We start from the raw sequence: 18,170 nt of genomic DNA, 5'->3' as shown, positions 1-18,170 counted from the left end.
GTGGTAAGTCTTTAGGTGATGGCTATTGTGTCTGTTTGACCTCTTCCAAATGTCTGTACTGGCAATAAAAAGAAAAAGTTTCCAATTTAAATAGCTAGAGAATAAAAACAATTTGCCTGTAATGTGAAAAAACCTACAGCACCTGGTGTTCCCATGTGGTCTCCCACCCAAGTACTAACCAGGCCCAACACTGCTTAGCTTCCAAGATCAGATGAGATTGGGCCTACCCAATGTGGTATGGCTGTAGGTGAGATACAGGCACTTTTTTGCCCTCTTCTACTTCTATCACCAGGTAAGCTAATAAAAAAGTTTCCTAACTGTATTGGCTTACTGAAAAAAATCATGTGTTGGTAATGTAAAAAGACCTACAGGACATGATATTAGCAGGGGGTCTTAAATTAAACTACTAAAGAGGCTCAACACTGTTTAGCTGCCAAAAGCAGTTGGAATTGGGCCTAAACAGTTTGGTAAGTCTTTAGGTGATGGCTATTGTGTCTGTTTGACCTCTTCCAAATGTCTGTGCTGGCAATAAAAAGAAAAAGTTTCCTATTTAAATAGCTAGAGAATAAAATAATTTGCCAGTAATGTGAAAAAACCTACAGCACCTGGTGTTCCCATGTGGTCTCCCACCCAAGTACTAACCAGGCCCAACACTGCTTAGCTTCCAAGATCAGACGAGATTGGGCCTATCCAATGTGGTATGGCTGTAGGTGAGTTAAAGGCACTTTTTTGCCCTCTTCTACTTCTATCACCAGGTAAGCTAATACAAAAGTTTCCTAACTGTATTGGCTTACTGAAAAAAATCATGTGTTGGTAATGTAAAAAGACCTACAGGACATGATATTAGCAGGGGGGTCTTAAATTAAACTACAAAAGAGGCTCAACACTGTTTAGCTGCCAAAAGCAGTTGGAATTGGGCCTAAACAGTGTGGTAAGTCTTTAGGTGATGGCTATTGTGTTTGTTTGACCTCTTCCAAATGTCTGTACTGGCAATAAAAAGAAAAAGTTTCCAATTTAAATAGCTAGAGAATAAAAACAATTTGCCTGTAATGTGAAAAGACCTACAGCACCTGGTGTTCCCATGTGGTCTCCCACCCAAGTACTAACCAGGCCCAACACTGCTTAGCTTCCCAGATCAGATGAGATTGGGCCTATCCAATGTGGTATGGCTGTAGGTGAGATACAGGCACTTTTTTGCCCTCTTCTACTTCTATCACCAGGTAAGCTAATAAAAAAGTTTCCTAACTGTATTGGCTTACTGAAAAAAATCATGTGTTGGTAATGTAAAAAGACCTACAGGACATGATATTAGCAGGGGGTCTTAAATTAAACTACTAAAGAGGCTCAACACTGTTTAGCTGCCAAAAGCAGTTGGAATTGGGCCTAAACAGTTTGGTAAGTCTTTAGGTGATGGCTATTGTGTCTGTTTGACCTCTTCCAAATGTCTGTGCTGGCAATAAAAAGAAAAAGTTTCCTATTTAAATAGCTAGAGAATAAAATAATTTGCCAGTAATGTGAAAAAACCTACAGCACCTGGTGTTCCCATGTGGTCTCCCACCCAAGTACTAACCAGGCCCAACACTGCTTAGCTTCCAAGATCAGACGAGATTGGGCCTATCCAATGTGGTATGGCTGTAGGTGAGTTAAAGGCACTTTTTTGCCCTCTTCTACTTCTATCACCAGGTAAGCTAATACAAAAGTTTCCTAACTGTATTGGCTTACTGAAAAAAATCATGTGTTGGTAATGTAAAAAGACCTACAGGACATGATATTAGCAGGGGGTCTTAAATTAAACTACAAAAGAGGCTCAACACTGTTTAGCTGCCAAAAGCAGTTGGAATTGAGCCTAAACAGTGTGGTAAGTCTTTAGGTGATGGCTATTGTGTCTGTTTGACCTCTTCCAAATGTCTGTGCTGGCAATAAAAAGAAAAAGTTTCCAATTTAAATAGCTAGAGAATGAAAACAATTTGCCAGTAATGTGAAAAAACCTACAGCACCTGGTGTTCCCAGGTGGTCTCCCACCCAAGTACTAACCAGGCCCAACACTGCTTAGCTTCCAAGATCAGACGAGATTGGGCCTATCCAATGTGGTATGGCTGTAGGTGAGATACAGGCACTTTTTTGCCCTCTTCTACTTCTATCACCAGGTAAGCTAATAAAAAAGTTTCCTAACTGTATTGGCTTACTGAAAAAAATCATGTGTTGGTAATGTAAAAAGACCTACAGGACATGATATTAGCAGGGGGTCTTAAATTAAACTACTAAAGAGGCTCAACACTGTTTAGCTGCCAAAAGCAGTTGGAATTTGGCCTAAACAGTTTGGTAAGTCTTTAGGTGATGGCTATTGTGTCTGTTTGACCTCTTCCAAATGTCTGTGCTGGCAATAAAAAGAAAAAGTTTCCTATTTAAATAGCTAGAGAATAAAATAATTTGCCAGTAATGTGAAAAAACCTACAGCACCTGGTGTTCCCATGTGGTCTCCCACCCAAGTACTAACCAGGCCCAACACTGCTTAGCTTCCAAGATCAGACGAGATTGGGCCTATCCAATGTGGTATGGCTGTAGGTGAGTTAAAGGCACTTTTTTGCCCTCTTCTACTTCTATCACCAGGTAAGCTAATACAAAAGTTTCCTAACTGTATTGGCTTACTGAAAAAAATCATGTGTTGGTAATGTAAAAAGACCTACAGGACATGATATTAGCAGGGGGGTCTTAAATTAAACTACAAAAGAGGCTCAACACTGTTTAGCTGCCAAAAGCAGTTGGAATTGGGCCTAAACAGTGTGGTAAGTCTTTAGGTGATGGCTATTGTGTTTGTTTGACCTCTTCCAAATGTCTGTACTGGCAATAAAAAGAAAAAGTTACCAATTTAAATAGCTAGAGAATAAAAACAATTTGCCTGTAATGTGAAAAGACCTACAGCACCTGGTGTTCCCATGTGGTCTCCCACCCAAGTACTAACCAGGCCCAACACTGCTTAGCTTCCCAGATCAGATGAGATTGGGCCTATCCAATGTGGTATGGCTGTAGGTGAGATACAGGCACTTTTTTGCCCTCTTCTACTTCTATCACCAGGTAAGCAAATAAAAAAGTTTCCTAACTGTATTGGCTTACTGAAAAAAATCATGTGTTGGTAATGTAAAAAGACCTACAGGACATGATATTAGCAGGGGGTCTTAAATTAAACTACTAAAGAGGCTCAACACTGTTTAGCTGCCAAAAGCAGTTGGAATTGGGCCTAAACAGTTTGGTAAGTCTTTAGGTGATGGCTATTGTGTCTGTTTGACCTCTTCCAAATGTCTGTGCTGGCAATAAAAAGAAAAAGTTTCCTATTTAAATAGCTAGAGAATAAAATAATTTGCCAGTAATGTGAAAAAACCTACAGCACCTGGTGTTCCCATGTGGTCTCCCACCCAAGTACTAACCAGGCCCAACACTGCTTAGCTTCCAAGATCAGACGAGATTGGGCCTATCCAATGTGGTATGGCTGTAGGTGAGTTAAAGGCACTTTTTTGCCCTCTTCTACTTCTATCACCAGGTAAGCTAATACAAAAGTTTCCTAACTGTATTGGCTTACTGAAAAAAATCATGTGTTGGTAATGTAAAAAGACCTACAGGACATGATATTAGCAGGGGGTCTTAAATTAAACTACAAAAGAGGCTCAACACTGTTTAGCTGCCAAAAGCAGTTGGAATTGAGCCTAAACAGTGTGGTAAGTCTTTAGGTGATGGCTATTGTGTCTGTTTGACCTCTTCCAAATGTCTGTGCTGGCAATAAAAAGAAAAAGTTTCCAATTTAAATAGCTAGAGAATGAAAACAATTTGCCAGTAATGTGAAAAAACCTACAGCACCTGGTGTTCCCAGGTGGTCTCCCACCCAAGTACTAACCAGGCCCAACACTGCTTAGCTTCCAAGATCAGACGAGATTGGGCCTATCCAATGTGGTATGGCTGTAGGTGAGATACAGGCACTTTTTTGCCCTCTTCTACTTCTATCACCAGGTAAGCTAATAAAAAAGTTTCCTAACTGTATTGGCTTACTTAAAAAAAATCATGTGTTGGTAATGTAAAAAGACCTACAGGACATGATATTAGCAGGGGGTCTTAAATTAAGCTACTATACAGGCTCAACACTGTTTAGCTGCCAAAAGCAGTTGGAATTGGGCCTAAACAGTGTGGTAAGTCTTTAGGTGATGGCTATTGTGTCTGTTTGACCTCTTCCAAATGTCTGTACTGGCAATAAAAATAAAAAGTTTCCAATTTAAAAAGCTAGAGAATAAATACAATTTGACTGTAATGTGAAAAAACATACAGCACCTGGTGTTCCCATGTGGTCTCCCACCCAAGTACTAACCAGGCCCAACACTGCTTAGCTTCCAAGATCAGGCCTATCCAATGTGGTATGGCTGTAGGTGAGATACAGGCACTTTTTTGCCCTCTTCTACTTCTATCACCAGGTAAGCTAATAAAAAAGTTTCCTAACTGTATTGGCTTACTGAAAAAAATCATGTGTTGGTAATGTAAAAAGACCTACAGGACATGATATTAGCAGGGGGTCTTAAATTAAACTACTAAAGAGGCTCAACACTGTTTAGCTGCCAAAAGCAGTTGGAATTGGGCCTAAACAGTGTGGTAAGTCTTTAGGTGATGGCTATTGTGTCTGTTTGACCTCTTCCAAATGTCTGTACTGGCAATAAAAATAAAAAGTTTCCAATTTAAATAGCTAGAGAATAAAAACAATTTGCCTGTAATGTGAAAAAACATACAGCACCTGGTGTTCCCATGTGGTCTCCCACCCAAGTACTAACCAGGCCCAACACTGCTTAGCTTCCAAGATCAGGCCTATCCAATGTGGTATGGCTGTAGGTGAGATACAGGCACTTTTTTGCCCTCTTCTACTTCTATCACCAGGTAAGCTAATAAAAAAGTTTCCTAACTGTATTGGCTTACTGAAAAAAATCATGTGTTGGTAATGTAAAAAGACCTACAGGACATGATATTAGCAGGGGGTCTTAAATTAAACTACTAAAGAGGCTCAACACTGTTTAGCTGCCAAAAGCAGTTGGAATTGGGCCTAAACAGTGTGGTAAGTCTTTAGGTGATGGCTATTGTGTCTGTTTGACCTCTTCCAAATGTCTGTACTGGCAATAAAAAGAAAAAGTTTCCAATTTAAATAGCTAGAGAATAAAAACAATTTGCCTGTAATGTGAAAAAACCTACAGCACCTGGTGTTCACATGTGGTCTCCCACCCAAGTACTAACCAGGCCCAACACTGCTTAGCTTCCAAGATCAGATGAGATTGGGCCTACCCAATGTGGTATGGCTGTAGGTGAGATACAGGCACTTTTTTGCCCTCTTCTACTTCTATCACCAGGTAAGCTAATAAAAAAGTTTCCTAACTGTATTGGCTTACTGAAAAAAATCATGTGTTGGTAATGTAAAAAGACCTACAGGACATGATATTAGCAGGGGGTCTTAAATTAAACTACTAAAGAGGCTCAACACTGTTTAGCTGCCAAAAGCAGTTGGAATTGGGCCTAAACAGTTTGGTAAGTCTTTAGGTGATGGCTATTGTGTCTGTTTGACCTCTTCCAAATGTCTGTGCTGGCAATAAAAAGAAAAAGTTTCCTATTTAAATAGCTAGAGAATAAAATAATTTGCCAGTAATGTGAAAAAACCTACAGCACCTGGTGTTCCCATGTGGTCTCCCACCCAAGTACTAACCAGGCCCAACACTGCTTAGCTTCCAAGATCAGACGAGATTGGGCCTATCCAATGTGGTATGGCTGTAGGTGAGTTAAAGGCACTTTTTTGCCCTCTTCTACTTCTATCACCAGGTAAGCTAATACAAAAGTTTCCTAACTGTATTGGCTTACTGAAAAAAATCATGTGTTGGTAATGTAAAAAGACCTACAGGACATGATATTAGCAGGGGGGTCTTAAATTAAACTACAAAAGAGGCTCAACACTGTTTAGCTGCCAAAAGCAGTTGGAATTGGGCCTAAACAGTTTGGTAAGTCTTTAGGTGATGGCTATTGTGTCTGTTTGACCTCTTCCAAATGTCTGTGCTGGCAATAAAAAGAAAAAGTTTCCTATTTAAATAGCTAGAGAATAAAATAATTTGCCAGTAATGTGAAAAAACCTACAGCACCTGGTGTTCCCATGTGGTCTCCCACCCAAGTACTAACCAGGCCCAACACTGCTTAGCTTCCAAGATCAGACGAGATTGGGCCTATCCAATGTGGTATGGCTGTAGGTGAGTTAAAGGCACTTTTTTGCCCTCTTCTACTTCTATCACCAGGTAAGCTAATACAAAAGTTTCCTAACTGTATTGGCTTACTGAAAAAAATCATGTGTTGGTAATGTAAAAAGACCTACAGGACATGATATTAGCAGGGGGGTCTTAAATTAAACTACAAAAGAGGCTCAACACTGTTTAGCTGCCAAAAGCAGTTGGAATTGGGCCTAAACAGTGTGGTAAGTCTTTAGGTGATGGCTATTGTGTCTGTTTGACCTCTTCCAAATGTCTGTACTGGCAATAAAAAGAAAAAGTTTCCAATTTAAATAGCTAGAGAATAAAAACAATTTGCCTGTAATGTGAAAAAACCTACAGCACCTGGTGTTCCCAAGTGGTCTCCCACCCAAGTACTAACCAGGCTCAACACTGCTTAGCTTCCAAGATCAGACGAGATTGGGCCTATCCAATGTGGTATGGCTGTAGGTGAGATACAGGCACTTTTTTGCCCTCTTCTACTTCTATCACCAGGTAAGCTAATACAAAAGTTTCCTAACTGTATTGGCTTACTGAAAAAAATCATGTGTTGGTAATGTAAAAAGACCTACAGGACATGATATTAGCAAGGGGTCTTAAATTAAACTACAAAAGAGGCTCAACACTGTTTAGCTGCCAAAAGCAGTTGGAATTGAGCCTAAACAGTGTGGTAAGTCTTTAGGTGATGGCTATTGTGTCTGTTTGACCTCTTCCAAATGTCTGTGCTGGCAATAAAAAGAAAAAGTTTCCAATTTAAATAGCTAGAGAATAAAAACAATTTGCCAGTAATGTGAAAAAACCTACAGCACCTGGTGTTCCCAGGTGGTCTCCCACCCAAGTACTAACCAGGCCCAACACTGCTTAGCTTCCAAGATCATACGAGATTGGGCCTATCCATTGTGGTATGGCTGTAGTTGAGATACAGGCACTTTTTTGCCCTCTTCTACTTCTATCACCAGGTAAGCTAATAAAAAAGTTTCCTAACTGTATTGGCTTACTTAAAAAAAATCATGTGTTTGTAATGTAAAAAGACCTACAGGACATGATATTAGCAGGGGGTCTTAAATTAAACTACAAAAGAGGCTCAACACTGTTTAGCTGCCAAAAGCAGTTGGAATTGAGCCTAAACAGTGTGGTAAGTCTTTAGGTGATGGCTATTGTGTCTGTTTGACCTCTTCCAAATGTCTGTGCTGGCAATAAAAATAAAAAAGTTTCCAATATAAATAGCTAGAGAATAAAAACAATTTGCCAGTAATGTGAAAAAACCTACAGCACCTGGTGTTCCCATGTGGTCTCCCACCCAAGTACTAACCAGGCCCAACACTGCTTAGCTTCGAAGATCAGACGAGATTGGGCCTATCCACTGTGGTATGGCTGTAGGTGAGTTAAAGGCACTTTTTTGCCCTCTTCTACTTCTATCACCAGGTAAGCTAATACAAAAGTTTCCTAACTGTATTGGTTTACTGAAAAAAATCATGTGTTGGTAATGTAAAAAGACCTACAGGACATGACATTAGCAGGGGGTCTTAAATTAAACTACAAAAGAGGCTCCACACTGTTTAGCTGCCAAAAGCAGTTGTAATTGAGCCTAAACAGTGTGGTAAGTCTTTAGGTGATGGCTATTGTGTCTGTTTGACCTCTTCCAAATGTCTGTGCTGGCAATAAAAAGAAAAAGTTTCCAATTTAAATAGCTAGAGAATAAAAACAATTTGCCTGTAATGTGAAAAAACCTACAGCACCTGGTGTTCCCATGAGGTCTCCCACCCAAGTACTAACCAGGCCCAACACTGCTTAGCTTCCAAGATCAGACGAGATTGGGCCTATCCAATGTGGTATGGCTGTAGGTGAAATACAGGCACTTTTTTTCCCTCTTCTACTTCTATCACCAGGTAAGCTTATAAAAAAGTTTCCTAACTGTATTGGCTTACTGAAAAAAAATCATGTGTTGGTAATGTAAAAAGACCTTCAGGACATGATATTAGCAGGGGGTCTTAAATTAAACTACTAAAGAGGCTCAACACTGTTTAGCTGCCAAAAGCAGTTGGAATTGGGCCTAAACAGTGTGGTAAGTCTTTAGGTGATGGCTATTGTGTTTGTTTGACCTCTTCCAAATGTCTGTGCTGGCAATAAAAAGAAAAAGTTTCCTATTTAAATAGCTAGAGAATAAAAATAATTTGCCAGTAATGTGAAAAAACCTACAGCACCTGGTGTTCCCATGTGGTCTCCCACCCAAGTACTAACCAGGCCCAACACTGCTTAGCTTCCAAGATCAGACGAGATTGGGCCTATCCAATGTGGTATGGCTGTAGGTGAGTTAAAGGCACTTTTTTGCCCTCTTCTACTTCTATCACCAGGTAAGCTAATACAAAAGTTTCCTAACTGTATTGGCTTACTGAAAAAAATCATGTGTTGGTAATGTAAAAAGACCTACAGGACATGATATTAGCAGGGGGGTCTTAAATTAAACTACAAAAGAGGCTCAACACTGTTTAGCTGCCAAAAGCAGTTGGAATTGGGCCTAAACAGTGTGGTAAGTCTTTAGGTGATGGCTATTGTGTCTGTTTGACCTCTTCCAAATGTCTGTACTGGCAATAAAAAGAAAAAGTTTCCAATTTAAATAGCTAGAGAATAAAAAACAATTTGCCAGTAATGTGAAAAAACCTACAGCACCTGGTGTTCCCAAGTGGTCTCCCACCCAAGTACTAACCAGGCTCAACACTGCTCAGCTTCCAAGATCAGACGAGATTGGGCCTATCCAATGTGGTATGGCTGTAGGTGAGATACGGGCACTTTTTTGCCCTCTTCTACTTCTATCACCAGGTAAGCTAATACAAAAGTTTCCTAACTGTATTGGCTTACTGAAAAAAATCATGTGTTGGTAATGTAAAAAGACCTACAGGACATGATATTAGCAAGGGGTCTTAAATTAAACTACAAAAGAGGCTCAACACTGTTTAGCTGCCAAAAGCAGTTGGAATTGAGCCTAAACAGTGTGGTAAGTCTTTAGGTGATGGCTATTGTGTCTGTTTGACCTCTTCCAAATGTCTGTGCTGGCAATAAAAAGAAAAAGTTTCCAATTTAAATAGCTAGAGAATAAAAACAATTTGCCAGTAATGTGAAAAAACCTACAGCACCTGGTGTTCCCAGGTGGTCTCCCACCCAAGTACTAACCAGGCCCAACACTGCTTAGCTTCCAAGATCAGATGAGATTGGGCCTATCCATTGTGGTATGGCTGTAGGTGAGATACAGGCACTTTTTTGCCCTCTTCTACTTCTATCACCAGGTAAGCTAATACAAAAGTTTCCTAACTGTATTGGCTTACTGAAAAAAATCATGTGTTGGTAATGTAAAAAGACCTACAGGACATGATATTAGCAGGGGGGTCTTAAATTAAACTACAAAAGAGGCTCAACACTGTTTAGCTGCCAAAAGCAGTTGGAATTGGGCCTAAACAGTGTGGTAAGTCTTTAGGTGATGGCTATTGTGTCTGTTTGACCTCTTCCAAATGTCTGTACTGGCAATAAAAAGAAAAAGTTTCCAATTTAAATAGCTAGAGAATAAAAAACAATTTGCCAGTAATGTGAAAAAACCTACAGCACCTGGTGTTCCCAAGTGGTCTCCCACCCAAGTACTAACCAGGCTCAACACTGCTTAGCTTCCAAGATCAGACGAGATTGGGCCTATCCAATGTGGTATGGCTGTAGGTGAGATACAGGCACTTTTTTGCCCTCTTCTACTTCTATCACCAGGTAAGCTAATACAAAAGTTTCCTAACTGTATTGGCTTACTGAAAAAAATCATGTGTTGGTAATGTAAAAAGACCTACAGGACATGATATTAGCAGGGGGTCTTAAATTAAACTACTAAACAGGCTCAACACTGTTTAGCTGCCAAAAGCAGTTGGAATTGGGCCTAAACAGTGTGGTAAGTCTTTAGGTGATGGCTATTGTGTCTGTTTGACCTCTTCCAAATGTCTGTACTGGCAATAAAAAGAAAAAGTTTCCAATTTAAATAGCTAGAGAATAAAAACAATTTGCCTGTAATGTGAAAAAACCTACAGCACCTGGTGTTCCCATGTGGTCTCCCACCCAAGTACTAACCAGGCCCAACACTGCTTAGCTTCCAAGATCAGACGAGATTGGGCATATCCAATGTGGTATGGCTGTAGGTGAGATACAGGCACTTTTTTGCCCTCTTCTACTTCTATCACCAGGTAAGCTAATAAAAAAGTTTCCTAACTGTATTGGCTTACTGAAAAAAATCATGTGTTGGTAATGTAAAAAGACCTACAGGACATGATATTAGCAGGGGGTCTTAAATTAAACTACTAAAGAGGCTCAACACTGTTTAGCTGCCAAAAGCAGTTGGAATTGGGCCTAAACAGTGTGGTAAGTCTTTAGGTGATGGCTATTGTGTCTGTTTGACCTCTTCCAAATGTCTGTACTGGCAATAAAAAGAAAAAGTTTCCAATTTAAATAGCTAGAGAATAAAAACAATTTGCCAGTAATGTGAAAAAAACTACAGCACCTGGTGTTCCCATGTGGTCTCCCACCTAAGTACTAACCAGGCCCAACACTGCTTAGCTTCCAAGATCAGACGAGATTGGGCCTATCCAATGTGGTATGGCTGTAGGTGAGATACAGGCACTTTTTTGCCCTCTTCTACTTCTATCACCAGGTAAGCTAATACAAAAGTTTCCTAACTGTATTGGCTTAATGAAAAAAATCATGTGTTGGTAATGTAAAAAGACCTACAGGACATGATATTAGCAGGGGGTCTTAAATTAAACTACAAAAGAGGCTCAACACTGTTTAGCTGCCAAAAGCAGTTGGAATTGAGCCTAAACAATGTGGTAAGTCTTTAGGTGATGGCTATTGTGTCTGTTTGACCTCTTCCAAATGTCTGTGCTGGCAATAAAAAGAAAAAGTTTCCAATATAAATAGCTAGAGAATAAAAACAATTTGCCAGTAATGTGAAAAAACCTACAGCACCTGGTGTTCCCATGTGGTCTCCCACCTAAGTACTAACCAGGCCCAACACTGCTTAGCTTCCAAGATCAGACGAGATTGGGCCTATCCAATGTGGTATGGCTGTAGGTGAGATACAGGCACTTTTTTGCCCTCTTCTACTTCTATCACCTGGTAAGCTAATAAAAAAGTTTCCTAACTGTATTGGCTTACTGAAAAAAATCATGTGTTGGTAATGTAAAAAGACCTACAGGACATGATATTAGCAGGGGGTCTTAAATTAAACTACTAAACAGGCTCAACACTGTTTAGCTGCCAAAAGCAGTTGGAATTGAGCCTAAACAGTGTGGTAAGTCTTTAGGTGATGGCTATTGTGTCTGTTTGACCTCTTCCAAATGTCTGTGCTGGCAATAAAAAGAAAAAGTTTCCAATATAAATAGCTAGAGAATAAAAACAATTTGCCAGTAATGTGAAAAAACCTACAGCACCTGGTTTTCCCAGGTGGTCTCCCACCCAAGTACTAACCAGGCCCAACACTGCTTAGCTTCCAAGATCAGGCCTATCCAATGTGGTATGGCTGTAGGTGAGATACAGGCACTTTTTTGCCCTCTTCTACTTCTATCACCAGGTAAGCTAATACAAAAGTTTCCTAACTGTATTGGCTTACTGAAAAAAATCATGTGTTGATAATGTAAAAAGACCTACAGGACATGATATTAGCAGGGGGTCTTAAATTAAACTACAAAAGAGGCTCAACACTGTTTAGCTGCCAAAAGCAGTTGGAATTGAGCCTAAACAGTGTGGTAAGTCTTTAGGTGATGGCTATTGTGTCTGTTTGACCTCTTCCAAATGTCTGTACTGGCAATAAAAAGAAAAAAGTTTCCAATTTAAATAGCTAGAGAATAAAAACAATTTGCCAGTAATGTGAAAAAACCTACAGCACCTGGTGTTCCCATGAGGTCTCCCACCCAAGTACTAACCAGGCCCAACACTGCTTAGCTTCCAAGATCAGACGAGATTGGGCCTATCCAATGTGGTATGGCTGTAGGTGAAATACAGGCACTTTTTTTCCCTCTTCTACTTCTATCACCAGGTAAGCTTATAAAAAAGTTTCCTAACTGTATTGGCTTACTGAAAAAAAATCATGTGTTGGTAATGTAAAAAGACCTACAGGACATGATATTAGCAGGGGGTCTTAAATTAAACTACTAAAGAGGCTCAACACTGTTTAGCTGCCAAAAGCAGTTGGAATTGGGCCTAAACAGTGTGGTAAGTCTTTAGGTGATGGCTATTGTGTTTGTTTGACCTCTTCCAAATGTCTGTGCTGGCAATAAAAAGAAAAAGTTTCCTATTTAAATAGCTAGAGAATAAAAATAATTTGCCAGTAATGTGAAAAAACCTACAGCACCTGGTGTTCCCATGTGGTCTCCCACCCAAGTACTAACCAGGCCCAACACTGCTTAGCTTCCAAGATCAGACGAGATTGGGCCTATCCAATGTGGTATGGCTGTAGGTGAGTTAAAGGCACTTTTTTGCCCTCTTCTACTTCTATCACCAGGTAAGCTAATACAAAAGTTTCCTAACTGTATTGGCTTACTGAAAAAAATCATGTGTTGGTAATGTAAAAAGACCTACAGGACATGATATTAGCAGGGGGGTCTTAAATTAAACTACAAAAGAGGCTCAACACTGTTTAGCTGCCAAAAGCAGTTGGAATTGGGCCTAAACAGTGTGGTAAGTCTTTAGGTGATGGCTATTGTGTCTGTTTGACCTCTTCCAAATGTCTGTACTGGCAATAAAAAGAAAAAGTTTCCAATTTAAATAGCTAGAGAATAAAAAACAATTTGCCAGTAATGTGAAAAAACCTACAGCACCTGGGGTTCCCAAGTGGTCTCCCACCCAAGTACTAACCAGGCTCAACACTGCTTAGCTTCCAAGATCAGACAAGATTGGGCCTATCCAATGTGGTATGGCTGTAGGTGAGATAAAGGCACTTTTTTGCCCTCTTCTACTTCTATCACCAGGTAAGCTAATACAAAAGTTTCCTAACTGTATTGGCTTACTGAAAAAAATCATGTGTTGGTAATGTAAAAAGACCTACAGGACATGATATTAGCAAGGGGTCTTAAATTAAACTACAAAAGAGGCTCAACACTGTTTAGCTGCCAAAAGCAGTTGGAATTGGGCCTAAACAGTGTGGTAAGTCTTTAGGTGATGGCTATTGTGTCTGTTTGACCTCTTCCAAATGTCTGTACTGGCAATAAAAAGAAAAAGTTTCCAATTTAAATAGCTAGAGAATAAAAACAATTTGCCTGTAATGTGAAAAAACCTACAGCACCTGGTGTTCCCATGTGGTCTCCCACCCAAGTACTAACCAGGCCCAACACTGCTTAGCTTCCAAGATCAGACGAGATTGGGCATATCCAATGTGGTATGGCTGTAGGTGAGATACAGGCACTTTTTTGCCCTCTTCTACTTCTATCACCAGGTAAGCTAATAAAAAAGTTTCCTAACTGTATTGGCTTACTGAAAAAAATCATGTGTTGGTAATGTAAAAAGACCTACAGGACATGATATTAGCAGGGGGTCTTAAATTAAACTACTAAAGAGGCTCAACACTGTTTAGCTGCCAAAAGCAGTTGGAATTGGGCCTAAACAGTGTGGTAAGTCTTTAGGTGATGGCTATTGTGTCTGTTTGACCTCTTCCAAATGTCTGTACTGGCAATAAAAAGAAAAAGTTTCCAATTTAAATAGCTAGAGAATAAAAACAATTTGCCAGTAATGTGAAAAAAACTACAGCACCTGGTGTTCCCATGTGGTCTCCCACCTAAGTACTAACCAGGCCCAACACTGCTTAGCTTCCAAGATCAGACGAGATTGGGCCTATCCAATGTGGTATGGCTGTAGGTGAGATACAGGCACTTTTTTGCCCTCTTCTACTTCTATCACCAGGTAAGCTAATACAAAAGTTTCCTAACTGTATTGGCTTAATGAAAAAAATCATGTGTTGGTAATGTAAAAAGACCTACAGGACATGATATTAGCAGGGGGTCTTAAATTAAACTACAAAAGAGGCTCAACACTGTTTAGCTGCCAAAAGCAGTTGGAATTGAGCCTAAACAATGTGGTAAGTCTTTAGGTGATGGCTATTGTGTCTGTTTGACCTCTTCCAAATGTCTGTGCTGGCAATAAAAATAAAAAGTTTCCAATATAAATAGCTAGAGAATAAAAACAATTTGCCAGTAATGTGAAAAAACCTACAGCACCTGGTGTTCCCATGTGGTCTCCCACCTAAGTACTAACCAGGCCCAACACTGCTTAGCTTCCAAGATCAGACGAGATTGGGCCTATCCAATGTGGTATGGCTGTAGGTGAGATACAGGCACTTTTTTGCCCTCTTCTACTTCTATCACCTGGTAAGCTAATAAAAAAGTTTCCTAACTGTATTGGCTTACTGAAAAAAATCATGTGTTGGTAATGTAAAAAGACCTACAGGACATGATATTAGCAGGGGGTCTTAAATTAAACTACTAAACAGGCTCAACACTGTTTAGCTGCCAAAAGCAGTTGGAATTGAGCCTAAACAGTGTGGTAAGTCTTTAGGTGATGGCTATTGTGTCTGTTTGACCTCTTCCAAATGTCTGTGCTGGCAATAAAAAGAAAAAGTTTCCAATATAAATAGCTAGAGAATAAAAACAATTTGCCAGTAATGTGAAAAAACCTACAGCACCTGGTTTTCCAAAGTGGTCTCCCACCCAAGTACTAACCAGGCCCAACACTGCTTAGCTTCCAAGATCAGGCCTATCCAATGTGGTATGGCTGTAGGTGAGATACAGGCACTTTTTTGCCCTCTTCTACTTCTATCACCAGGTAAGCTAATACAAAAGTTTCCTAACTGTATTGGCTTACTGAAAAAAATCATGTGTTGATAATGTAAAAAGACCTACAGGACATGATATTAGCAGGGGGTCTTAAATTAAACTACAAAAGAGGCTCAACACTGTTTAGCTGCCAAAAGCAGTTGGAATTGAGCCTAAACAGTGTGGTAAGTCTTTAGGTGATGGCTATTGTGTCTGTTTGACCTCTTCCAAATGTCTGTACTGGCAATAAAAAGAAAAAAGTTTCCAATTTAAATAGCTAGAGAATAAAAACAATTTGCCAGTAATGTGAAAAAACCTACAGCACCTGGTGTTCCCATGTGGTCTCCCACCTAAGCACTAACCAGGCCCAACACTGCTTAGCTTCCAAGATCAGACGACATTGGGCCTACTCAATGTGGTATGGCTGCAGGTGAGATACAGGCACTTTTTTGCCCTCTTCTACTTCTATCACCTGGTAAGCTAATAAAAAAGTTTCCTAACTGTATTGGCTTACTGAAAAAAATCATGTGTTGGTAATGTAAAAAGACCTGCAGGACATGATATTAGCAGGGGGGTCTTAAATTAAACTACTGAAGAGGCTCAACACTGTTAAGCTGCCAAAAGCAGTTGGAATTGGGCCTAAACAGTGTGGTAAGTCTTTAGGTGATGGCTATTGTGTCTGTTTGACCTCTTCCAAATGTCTGTGCTGGCAATAAAAAGAAATAGTTTCCAATTTAAATAGCTAGAGAATAAAAACAATTTGCCTGTAATGTGAAAAAACCTACAGCACCTGGTGTTCCCAGGTGGTCTCCCACCCAAGTACTAACCAGGCCCAACACTGCTTAGCTTCCAAGATCAGACGAGATTGGGCCTATCCAATGTGGTATAGCTGTAGATGAAATGCAGGCACTTTTTTGCCCTCTTCTACTTCTATCACAAGGTAAGCTAATAAAAAAGTTTCCTAAGTGTATTGGCTTACTGAAAAAAATCATGTGTTGGTAATGTAAAAAGACCTACAGGACATGATATTAGCAGGGGGTCTTAAATTAAACTACTAAAGAGGCTCAACACTGTTTAGCTGCCAAAAGCAGTTGGAATTGGGCCTAAACAGTGTGGTAAGTCTTTAGGTGATGGCTATTGTGTCTGTTTGACCTCTTCCAAATGTCTGTGCTGGCAATAAAAAGAAAAAGTTTCCTATTTAAATAGCTAGAGAATAAAAACAATTTGCCAGTAATGTGAAAAAACCTACAGCACCTGGTGTTCCCATGTGGTCTCCCACCCAAGTACTAACCAGGCCCAACACTGCTTAGCTTCCAAGATCAGACGAGATTGGGCCTATCCAATGTGGTATGGCTGTAGGTGAGTTAAAGCCACTTTTTTGCCCTCTTCTACTTCTATCACCAGGTAAGCTAATACAAAAGTTTCCTAACTGTATTGGCTTACTGAAAAAAATCATGTGTTGGTAATGTAAAAAGACCTACAGGACATGATATTAGCAGGGGGTCTTAAATTAAACTACTAAAGAGGCTCAACACTGTTTAGCTGCCAAAAGCAGTTGGAATTGGGCCTAAACAGTGTGGTAAGTCTTTAGGTGATGGCTATTGTGTCTGTTTGACCTCTTCCAAATGTCTGTACTGGCAATAAAAAGAAAAAGTTTCCAATTTAAATAGCTAGAGAATAAAAACAATTTGCCAGTAATGTGAAAAAAACTACAGCACCTGGTGTTCCCATGTGGTCTCCCACCTAAGTACTAACCAGGCCCAACACTGCTTAGCTTCCAAGATCAGACGAGATTGGGCCTATCCAATGTGGTATGGCTGTAGGTGAGATACAGGCACTTTTTTGCCCTCTTCTACTTCTATCACCAGGTAAGCTAATACAAAAGTTTCCTAACTGTATTGGCTTAATGAAAAAAATCATGTGTTGGTAATGTAAAAAGACCTACAGGACATGATATTAGCAGGGGGTCTTAAATTAAACTACAAAAGAGGCTCAACACTGTTTAGCTGCCAAAAGCAGTTGGAATTGAGCCTAAACAATGTGGTAAGTCTTTAGGTGATGGCTATTGTGTCTGTTTGACCTCTTCCAAATGTCTGTGCTGGCAATAAAAAGAAAAAGTTTCCAATATAAATAGCTAGAGAATAAAAACAATTTGCCAGTAATGTGAAAAAACCTACAGCACCTGGTGTTCCCATGTGGTCTCCCACCTAAGTACTAACCAGGCCCAACACTGCTTAGCTTCCAAGATCAGACGAGATTGGGCCTATCCAATGTGGTATGGCTGTAGGTGAGATACAGGCACTTTTTTGCCCTCTTCTACTTCTATCACCTGGTAAGCTAATAAAAAAGTTTCCTAACTGTATTGGCTTACTGAAAAAAATCATGTGTTGGTAATGTAAAAAGACCTACAGGACATGATATTAGCAGGGGGTCTTAAATTAAACTACTAAACAGGCTCAACACTGTTTAGCTGCCAAAAGCAGTTGGAATTGAGCCTAAACAGTGTGGTAAGTCTTTAGGTGATGGCTATTGTGTCTGTTTGACCTCTTTCAAATGTCTGTGCTGGCAATAAAAAGAAAAAGTTTCCAATATAAATAGCTAGAGAATAAAAACAATTTGCCAGTAATGTGAAAAAACCTACAGCACCTGGTTTTCCAAAGTGGTCTCCCACCCAAGTACTAACCAGGCCCAACACTGCTTAGCTTCCAAGATCAGGCCTATCCAATGTGGTATGGCTGTAGGTGAGATACAGGCACTTTTTTGCCCTCTTCTACTTCTATCACCAGGTAAGCTAATACAAAAGTTTCCTAACTGTATTGGCTTACTGAAAAAAATCATGTGTTGATAATGTAAAAAGACCTACAGGACATGATATTAGCAGGGGGTCTTAAATTAAACTACAAAAGAGGCTCAACACTGTTTAGCTGCCAAAAGCAGTTGGAATTGAGCCTAAACAGTGTGGTAAGTCTTTAGGTGATGGCTATTGTGTCTGTTTGACCTCTTCCAAATGTCTGTACTGGCAATAAAAAGAAAAAAGTTTCCAATTTAAATAGCTAGAGAATAAAAACAA

The 18,170-nt window shown here is 39.8% G+C and overlaps 31 non-coding genes and 8 pseudogenes across 31 annotated transcripts; all 39 read right to left on the bottom strand.

Moving 5' to 3' along the window:
• Positions 1-130: 130 nt before the first annotated feature.
• Positions 131-249, bottom strand: LOC146014101 (5S ribosomal RNA). Its single transcript, XR_014447057.1, has one exon. It is a non-coding gene; the product is annotated as a 5S ribosomal RNA (ribosomal RNA).
• A 344-nt stretch (positions 250-593) lies between these two features.
• LOC146013161 (5S ribosomal RNA) lies at positions 594-712 on the bottom strand. Its single transcript, XR_014446144.1, has one exon. It is a non-coding gene; the product is annotated as a 5S ribosomal RNA (ribosomal RNA).
• A 346-nt stretch (positions 713-1,058) lies between these two features.
• On the bottom strand, positions 1,059-1,177 carry LOC146015064 (5S ribosomal RNA). Its single transcript, XR_014447996.1, has one exon. It is a non-coding gene; the product is annotated as a 5S ribosomal RNA (ribosomal RNA).
• Positions 1,178-1,521: 344 nt separating this feature from the next.
• LOC146013160 (5S ribosomal RNA) lies at positions 1,522-1,640 on the bottom strand. Its single transcript, XR_014446143.1, has one exon. It is a non-coding gene; the product is annotated as a 5S ribosomal RNA (ribosomal RNA).
• A 345-nt stretch (positions 1,641-1,985) lies between these two features.
• LOC146014663 (5S ribosomal RNA) lies at positions 1,986-2,104 on the bottom strand. The gene has a single exon (XR_014447610.1). It is a non-coding gene; the product is annotated as a 5S ribosomal RNA (ribosomal RNA).
• Positions 2,105-2,448: 344 nt separating this feature from the next.
• On the bottom strand, positions 2,449-2,567 carry LOC146013159 (5S ribosomal RNA). The gene has a single exon (XR_014446142.1). It is a non-coding gene; the product is annotated as a 5S ribosomal RNA (ribosomal RNA).
• A 346-nt stretch (positions 2,568-2,913) lies between these two features.
• On the bottom strand, positions 2,914-3,032 carry LOC146015062 (5S ribosomal RNA). The gene has a single exon (XR_014447995.1). It is a non-coding gene; the product is annotated as a 5S ribosomal RNA (ribosomal RNA).
• Positions 3,033-3,376: 344 nt separating this feature from the next.
• Positions 3,377-3,495, bottom strand: LOC146013158 (5S ribosomal RNA). The gene has a single exon (XR_014446141.1). It is a non-coding gene; the product is annotated as a 5S ribosomal RNA (ribosomal RNA).
• A 345-nt stretch (positions 3,496-3,840) lies between these two features.
• On the bottom strand, positions 3,841-3,959 carry LOC146014651 (5S ribosomal RNA). Its single transcript, XR_014447599.1, has one exon. It is a non-coding gene; the product is annotated as a 5S ribosomal RNA (ribosomal RNA).
• A 346-nt stretch (positions 3,960-4,305) lies between these two features.
• On the bottom strand, positions 4,306-4,414 carry LOC146011572 (5S ribosomal RNA; annotated as a pseudogene).
• Positions 4,415-4,759: 345 nt separating this feature from the next.
• On the bottom strand, positions 4,760-4,868 carry LOC146011570 (5S ribosomal RNA; annotated as a pseudogene).
• Positions 4,869-5,213: 345 nt separating this feature from the next.
• Positions 5,214-5,332, bottom strand: LOC146015403 (5S ribosomal RNA). Its single transcript, XR_014448325.1, has one exon. It is a non-coding gene; the product is annotated as a 5S ribosomal RNA (ribosomal RNA).
• A 344-nt stretch (positions 5,333-5,676) lies between these two features.
• Positions 5,677-5,795, bottom strand: LOC146013157 (5S ribosomal RNA). Its single transcript, XR_014446140.1, has one exon. It is a non-coding gene; the product is annotated as a 5S ribosomal RNA (ribosomal RNA).
• Positions 5,796-6,140: 345 nt separating this feature from the next.
• Positions 6,141-6,259, bottom strand: LOC146013155 (5S ribosomal RNA). Its single transcript, XR_014446138.1, has one exon. It is a non-coding gene; the product is annotated as a 5S ribosomal RNA (ribosomal RNA).
• A 346-nt stretch (positions 6,260-6,605) lies between these two features.
• Positions 6,606-6,724, bottom strand: LOC146016432 (5S ribosomal RNA). Its single transcript, XR_014449323.1, has one exon. It is a non-coding gene; the product is annotated as a 5S ribosomal RNA (ribosomal RNA).
• A 345-nt stretch (positions 6,725-7,069) lies between these two features.
• Positions 7,070-7,188, bottom strand: LOC146017001 (5S ribosomal RNA). Its single transcript, XR_014449877.1, has one exon. It is a non-coding gene; the product is annotated as a 5S ribosomal RNA (ribosomal RNA).
• Positions 7,189-7,535: 347 nt separating this feature from the next.
• On the bottom strand, positions 7,536-7,654 carry LOC146017559 (5S ribosomal RNA). The gene has a single exon (XR_014450427.1). It is a non-coding gene; the product is annotated as a 5S ribosomal RNA (ribosomal RNA).
• Positions 7,655-7,999: 345 nt separating this feature from the next.
• Positions 8,000-8,118, bottom strand: LOC146016999 (5S ribosomal RNA). The gene has a single exon (XR_014449875.1). It is a non-coding gene; the product is annotated as a 5S ribosomal RNA (ribosomal RNA).
• Positions 8,119-8,464: 346 nt separating this feature from the next.
• On the bottom strand, positions 8,465-8,583 carry LOC146013154 (5S ribosomal RNA). Its single transcript, XR_014446137.1, has one exon. It is a non-coding gene; the product is annotated as a 5S ribosomal RNA (ribosomal RNA).
• Positions 8,584-8,930: 347 nt separating this feature from the next.
• Positions 8,931-9,049, bottom strand: LOC146010732 (5S ribosomal RNA; annotated as a pseudogene).
• Positions 9,050-9,394: 345 nt separating this feature from the next.
• LOC146013908 (5S ribosomal RNA) lies at positions 9,395-9,513 on the bottom strand. The gene has a single exon (XR_014446872.1). It is a non-coding gene; the product is annotated as a 5S ribosomal RNA (ribosomal RNA).
• Positions 9,514-9,860: 347 nt separating this feature from the next.
• LOC146016429 (5S ribosomal RNA) lies at positions 9,861-9,979 on the bottom strand. Its single transcript, XR_014449321.1, has one exon. It is a non-coding gene; the product is annotated as a 5S ribosomal RNA (ribosomal RNA).
• Positions 9,980-10,324: 345 nt separating this feature from the next.
• LOC146013435 (5S ribosomal RNA) lies at positions 10,325-10,443 on the bottom strand. Its single transcript, XR_014446411.1, has one exon. It is a non-coding gene; the product is annotated as a 5S ribosomal RNA (ribosomal RNA).
• A 345-nt stretch (positions 10,444-10,788) lies between these two features.
• LOC146015502 (5S ribosomal RNA) lies at positions 10,789-10,907 on the bottom strand. Its single transcript, XR_014448421.1, has one exon. It is a non-coding gene; the product is annotated as a 5S ribosomal RNA (ribosomal RNA).
• A 345-nt stretch (positions 10,908-11,252) lies between these two features.
• LOC146014166 (5S ribosomal RNA) lies at positions 11,253-11,371 on the bottom strand. The gene has a single exon (XR_014447119.1). It is a non-coding gene; the product is annotated as a 5S ribosomal RNA (ribosomal RNA).
• A 345-nt stretch (positions 11,372-11,716) lies between these two features.
• On the bottom strand, positions 11,717-11,825 carry LOC146011473 (5S ribosomal RNA; annotated as a pseudogene).
• Positions 11,826-12,171: 346 nt separating this feature from the next.
• On the bottom strand, positions 12,172-12,290 carry LOC146016987 (5S ribosomal RNA). The gene has a single exon (XR_014449864.1). It is a non-coding gene; the product is annotated as a 5S ribosomal RNA (ribosomal RNA).
• Positions 12,291-12,636: 346 nt separating this feature from the next.
• LOC146013153 (5S ribosomal RNA) lies at positions 12,637-12,755 on the bottom strand. Its single transcript, XR_014446136.1, has one exon. It is a non-coding gene; the product is annotated as a 5S ribosomal RNA (ribosomal RNA).
• A 347-nt stretch (positions 12,756-13,102) lies between these two features.
• LOC146010718 (5S ribosomal RNA) lies at positions 13,103-13,221 on the bottom strand (annotated as a pseudogene).
• A 345-nt stretch (positions 13,222-13,566) lies between these two features.
• Positions 13,567-13,685, bottom strand: LOC146013322 (5S ribosomal RNA). Its single transcript, XR_014446300.1, has one exon. It is a non-coding gene; the product is annotated as a 5S ribosomal RNA (ribosomal RNA).
• Positions 13,686-14,030: 345 nt separating this feature from the next.
• On the bottom strand, positions 14,031-14,149 carry LOC146015501 (5S ribosomal RNA). Its single transcript, XR_014448420.1, has one exon. It is a non-coding gene; the product is annotated as a 5S ribosomal RNA (ribosomal RNA).
• A 345-nt stretch (positions 14,150-14,494) lies between these two features.
• Positions 14,495-14,613, bottom strand: LOC146014165 (5S ribosomal RNA). Its single transcript, XR_014447118.1, has one exon. It is a non-coding gene; the product is annotated as a 5S ribosomal RNA (ribosomal RNA).
• Positions 14,614-14,958: 345 nt separating this feature from the next.
• Positions 14,959-15,067, bottom strand: LOC146011552 (5S ribosomal RNA; annotated as a pseudogene).
• Positions 15,068-15,413: 346 nt separating this feature from the next.
• On the bottom strand, positions 15,414-15,532 carry LOC146011417 (5S ribosomal RNA; annotated as a pseudogene).
• A 346-nt stretch (positions 15,533-15,878) lies between these two features.
• Positions 15,879-15,997, bottom strand: LOC146014966 (5S ribosomal RNA). Its single transcript, XR_014447904.1, has one exon. It is a non-coding gene; the product is annotated as a 5S ribosomal RNA (ribosomal RNA).
• Positions 15,998-16,342: 345 nt separating this feature from the next.
• Positions 16,343-16,461, bottom strand: LOC146013152 (5S ribosomal RNA). The gene has a single exon (XR_014446135.1). It is a non-coding gene; the product is annotated as a 5S ribosomal RNA (ribosomal RNA).
• Positions 16,462-16,806: 345 nt separating this feature from the next.
• Positions 16,807-16,925, bottom strand: LOC146015499 (5S ribosomal RNA). Its single transcript, XR_014448419.1, has one exon. It is a non-coding gene; the product is annotated as a 5S ribosomal RNA (ribosomal RNA).
• A 345-nt stretch (positions 16,926-17,270) lies between these two features.
• On the bottom strand, positions 17,271-17,389 carry LOC146014164 (5S ribosomal RNA). The gene has a single exon (XR_014447117.1). It is a non-coding gene; the product is annotated as a 5S ribosomal RNA (ribosomal RNA).
• Positions 17,390-17,734: 345 nt separating this feature from the next.
• Positions 17,735-17,843, bottom strand: LOC146011551 (5S ribosomal RNA; annotated as a pseudogene).
• Positions 17,844-18,170: the final 327 nt, after the last annotated feature.

This window comes from Crinia signifera, chromosome 6, assembly GCF_055691185.1.
Source record: "Crinia signifera chromosome 6, ASM5569118v1, whole genome shotgun sequence".
Lineage (NCBI taxonomy): Eukaryota > Metazoa > Chordata > Amphibia > Anura > Myobatrachidae > Crinia > Crinia signifera.
This window is presented reverse-complemented; position numbering and strand designations above follow the sequence as displayed.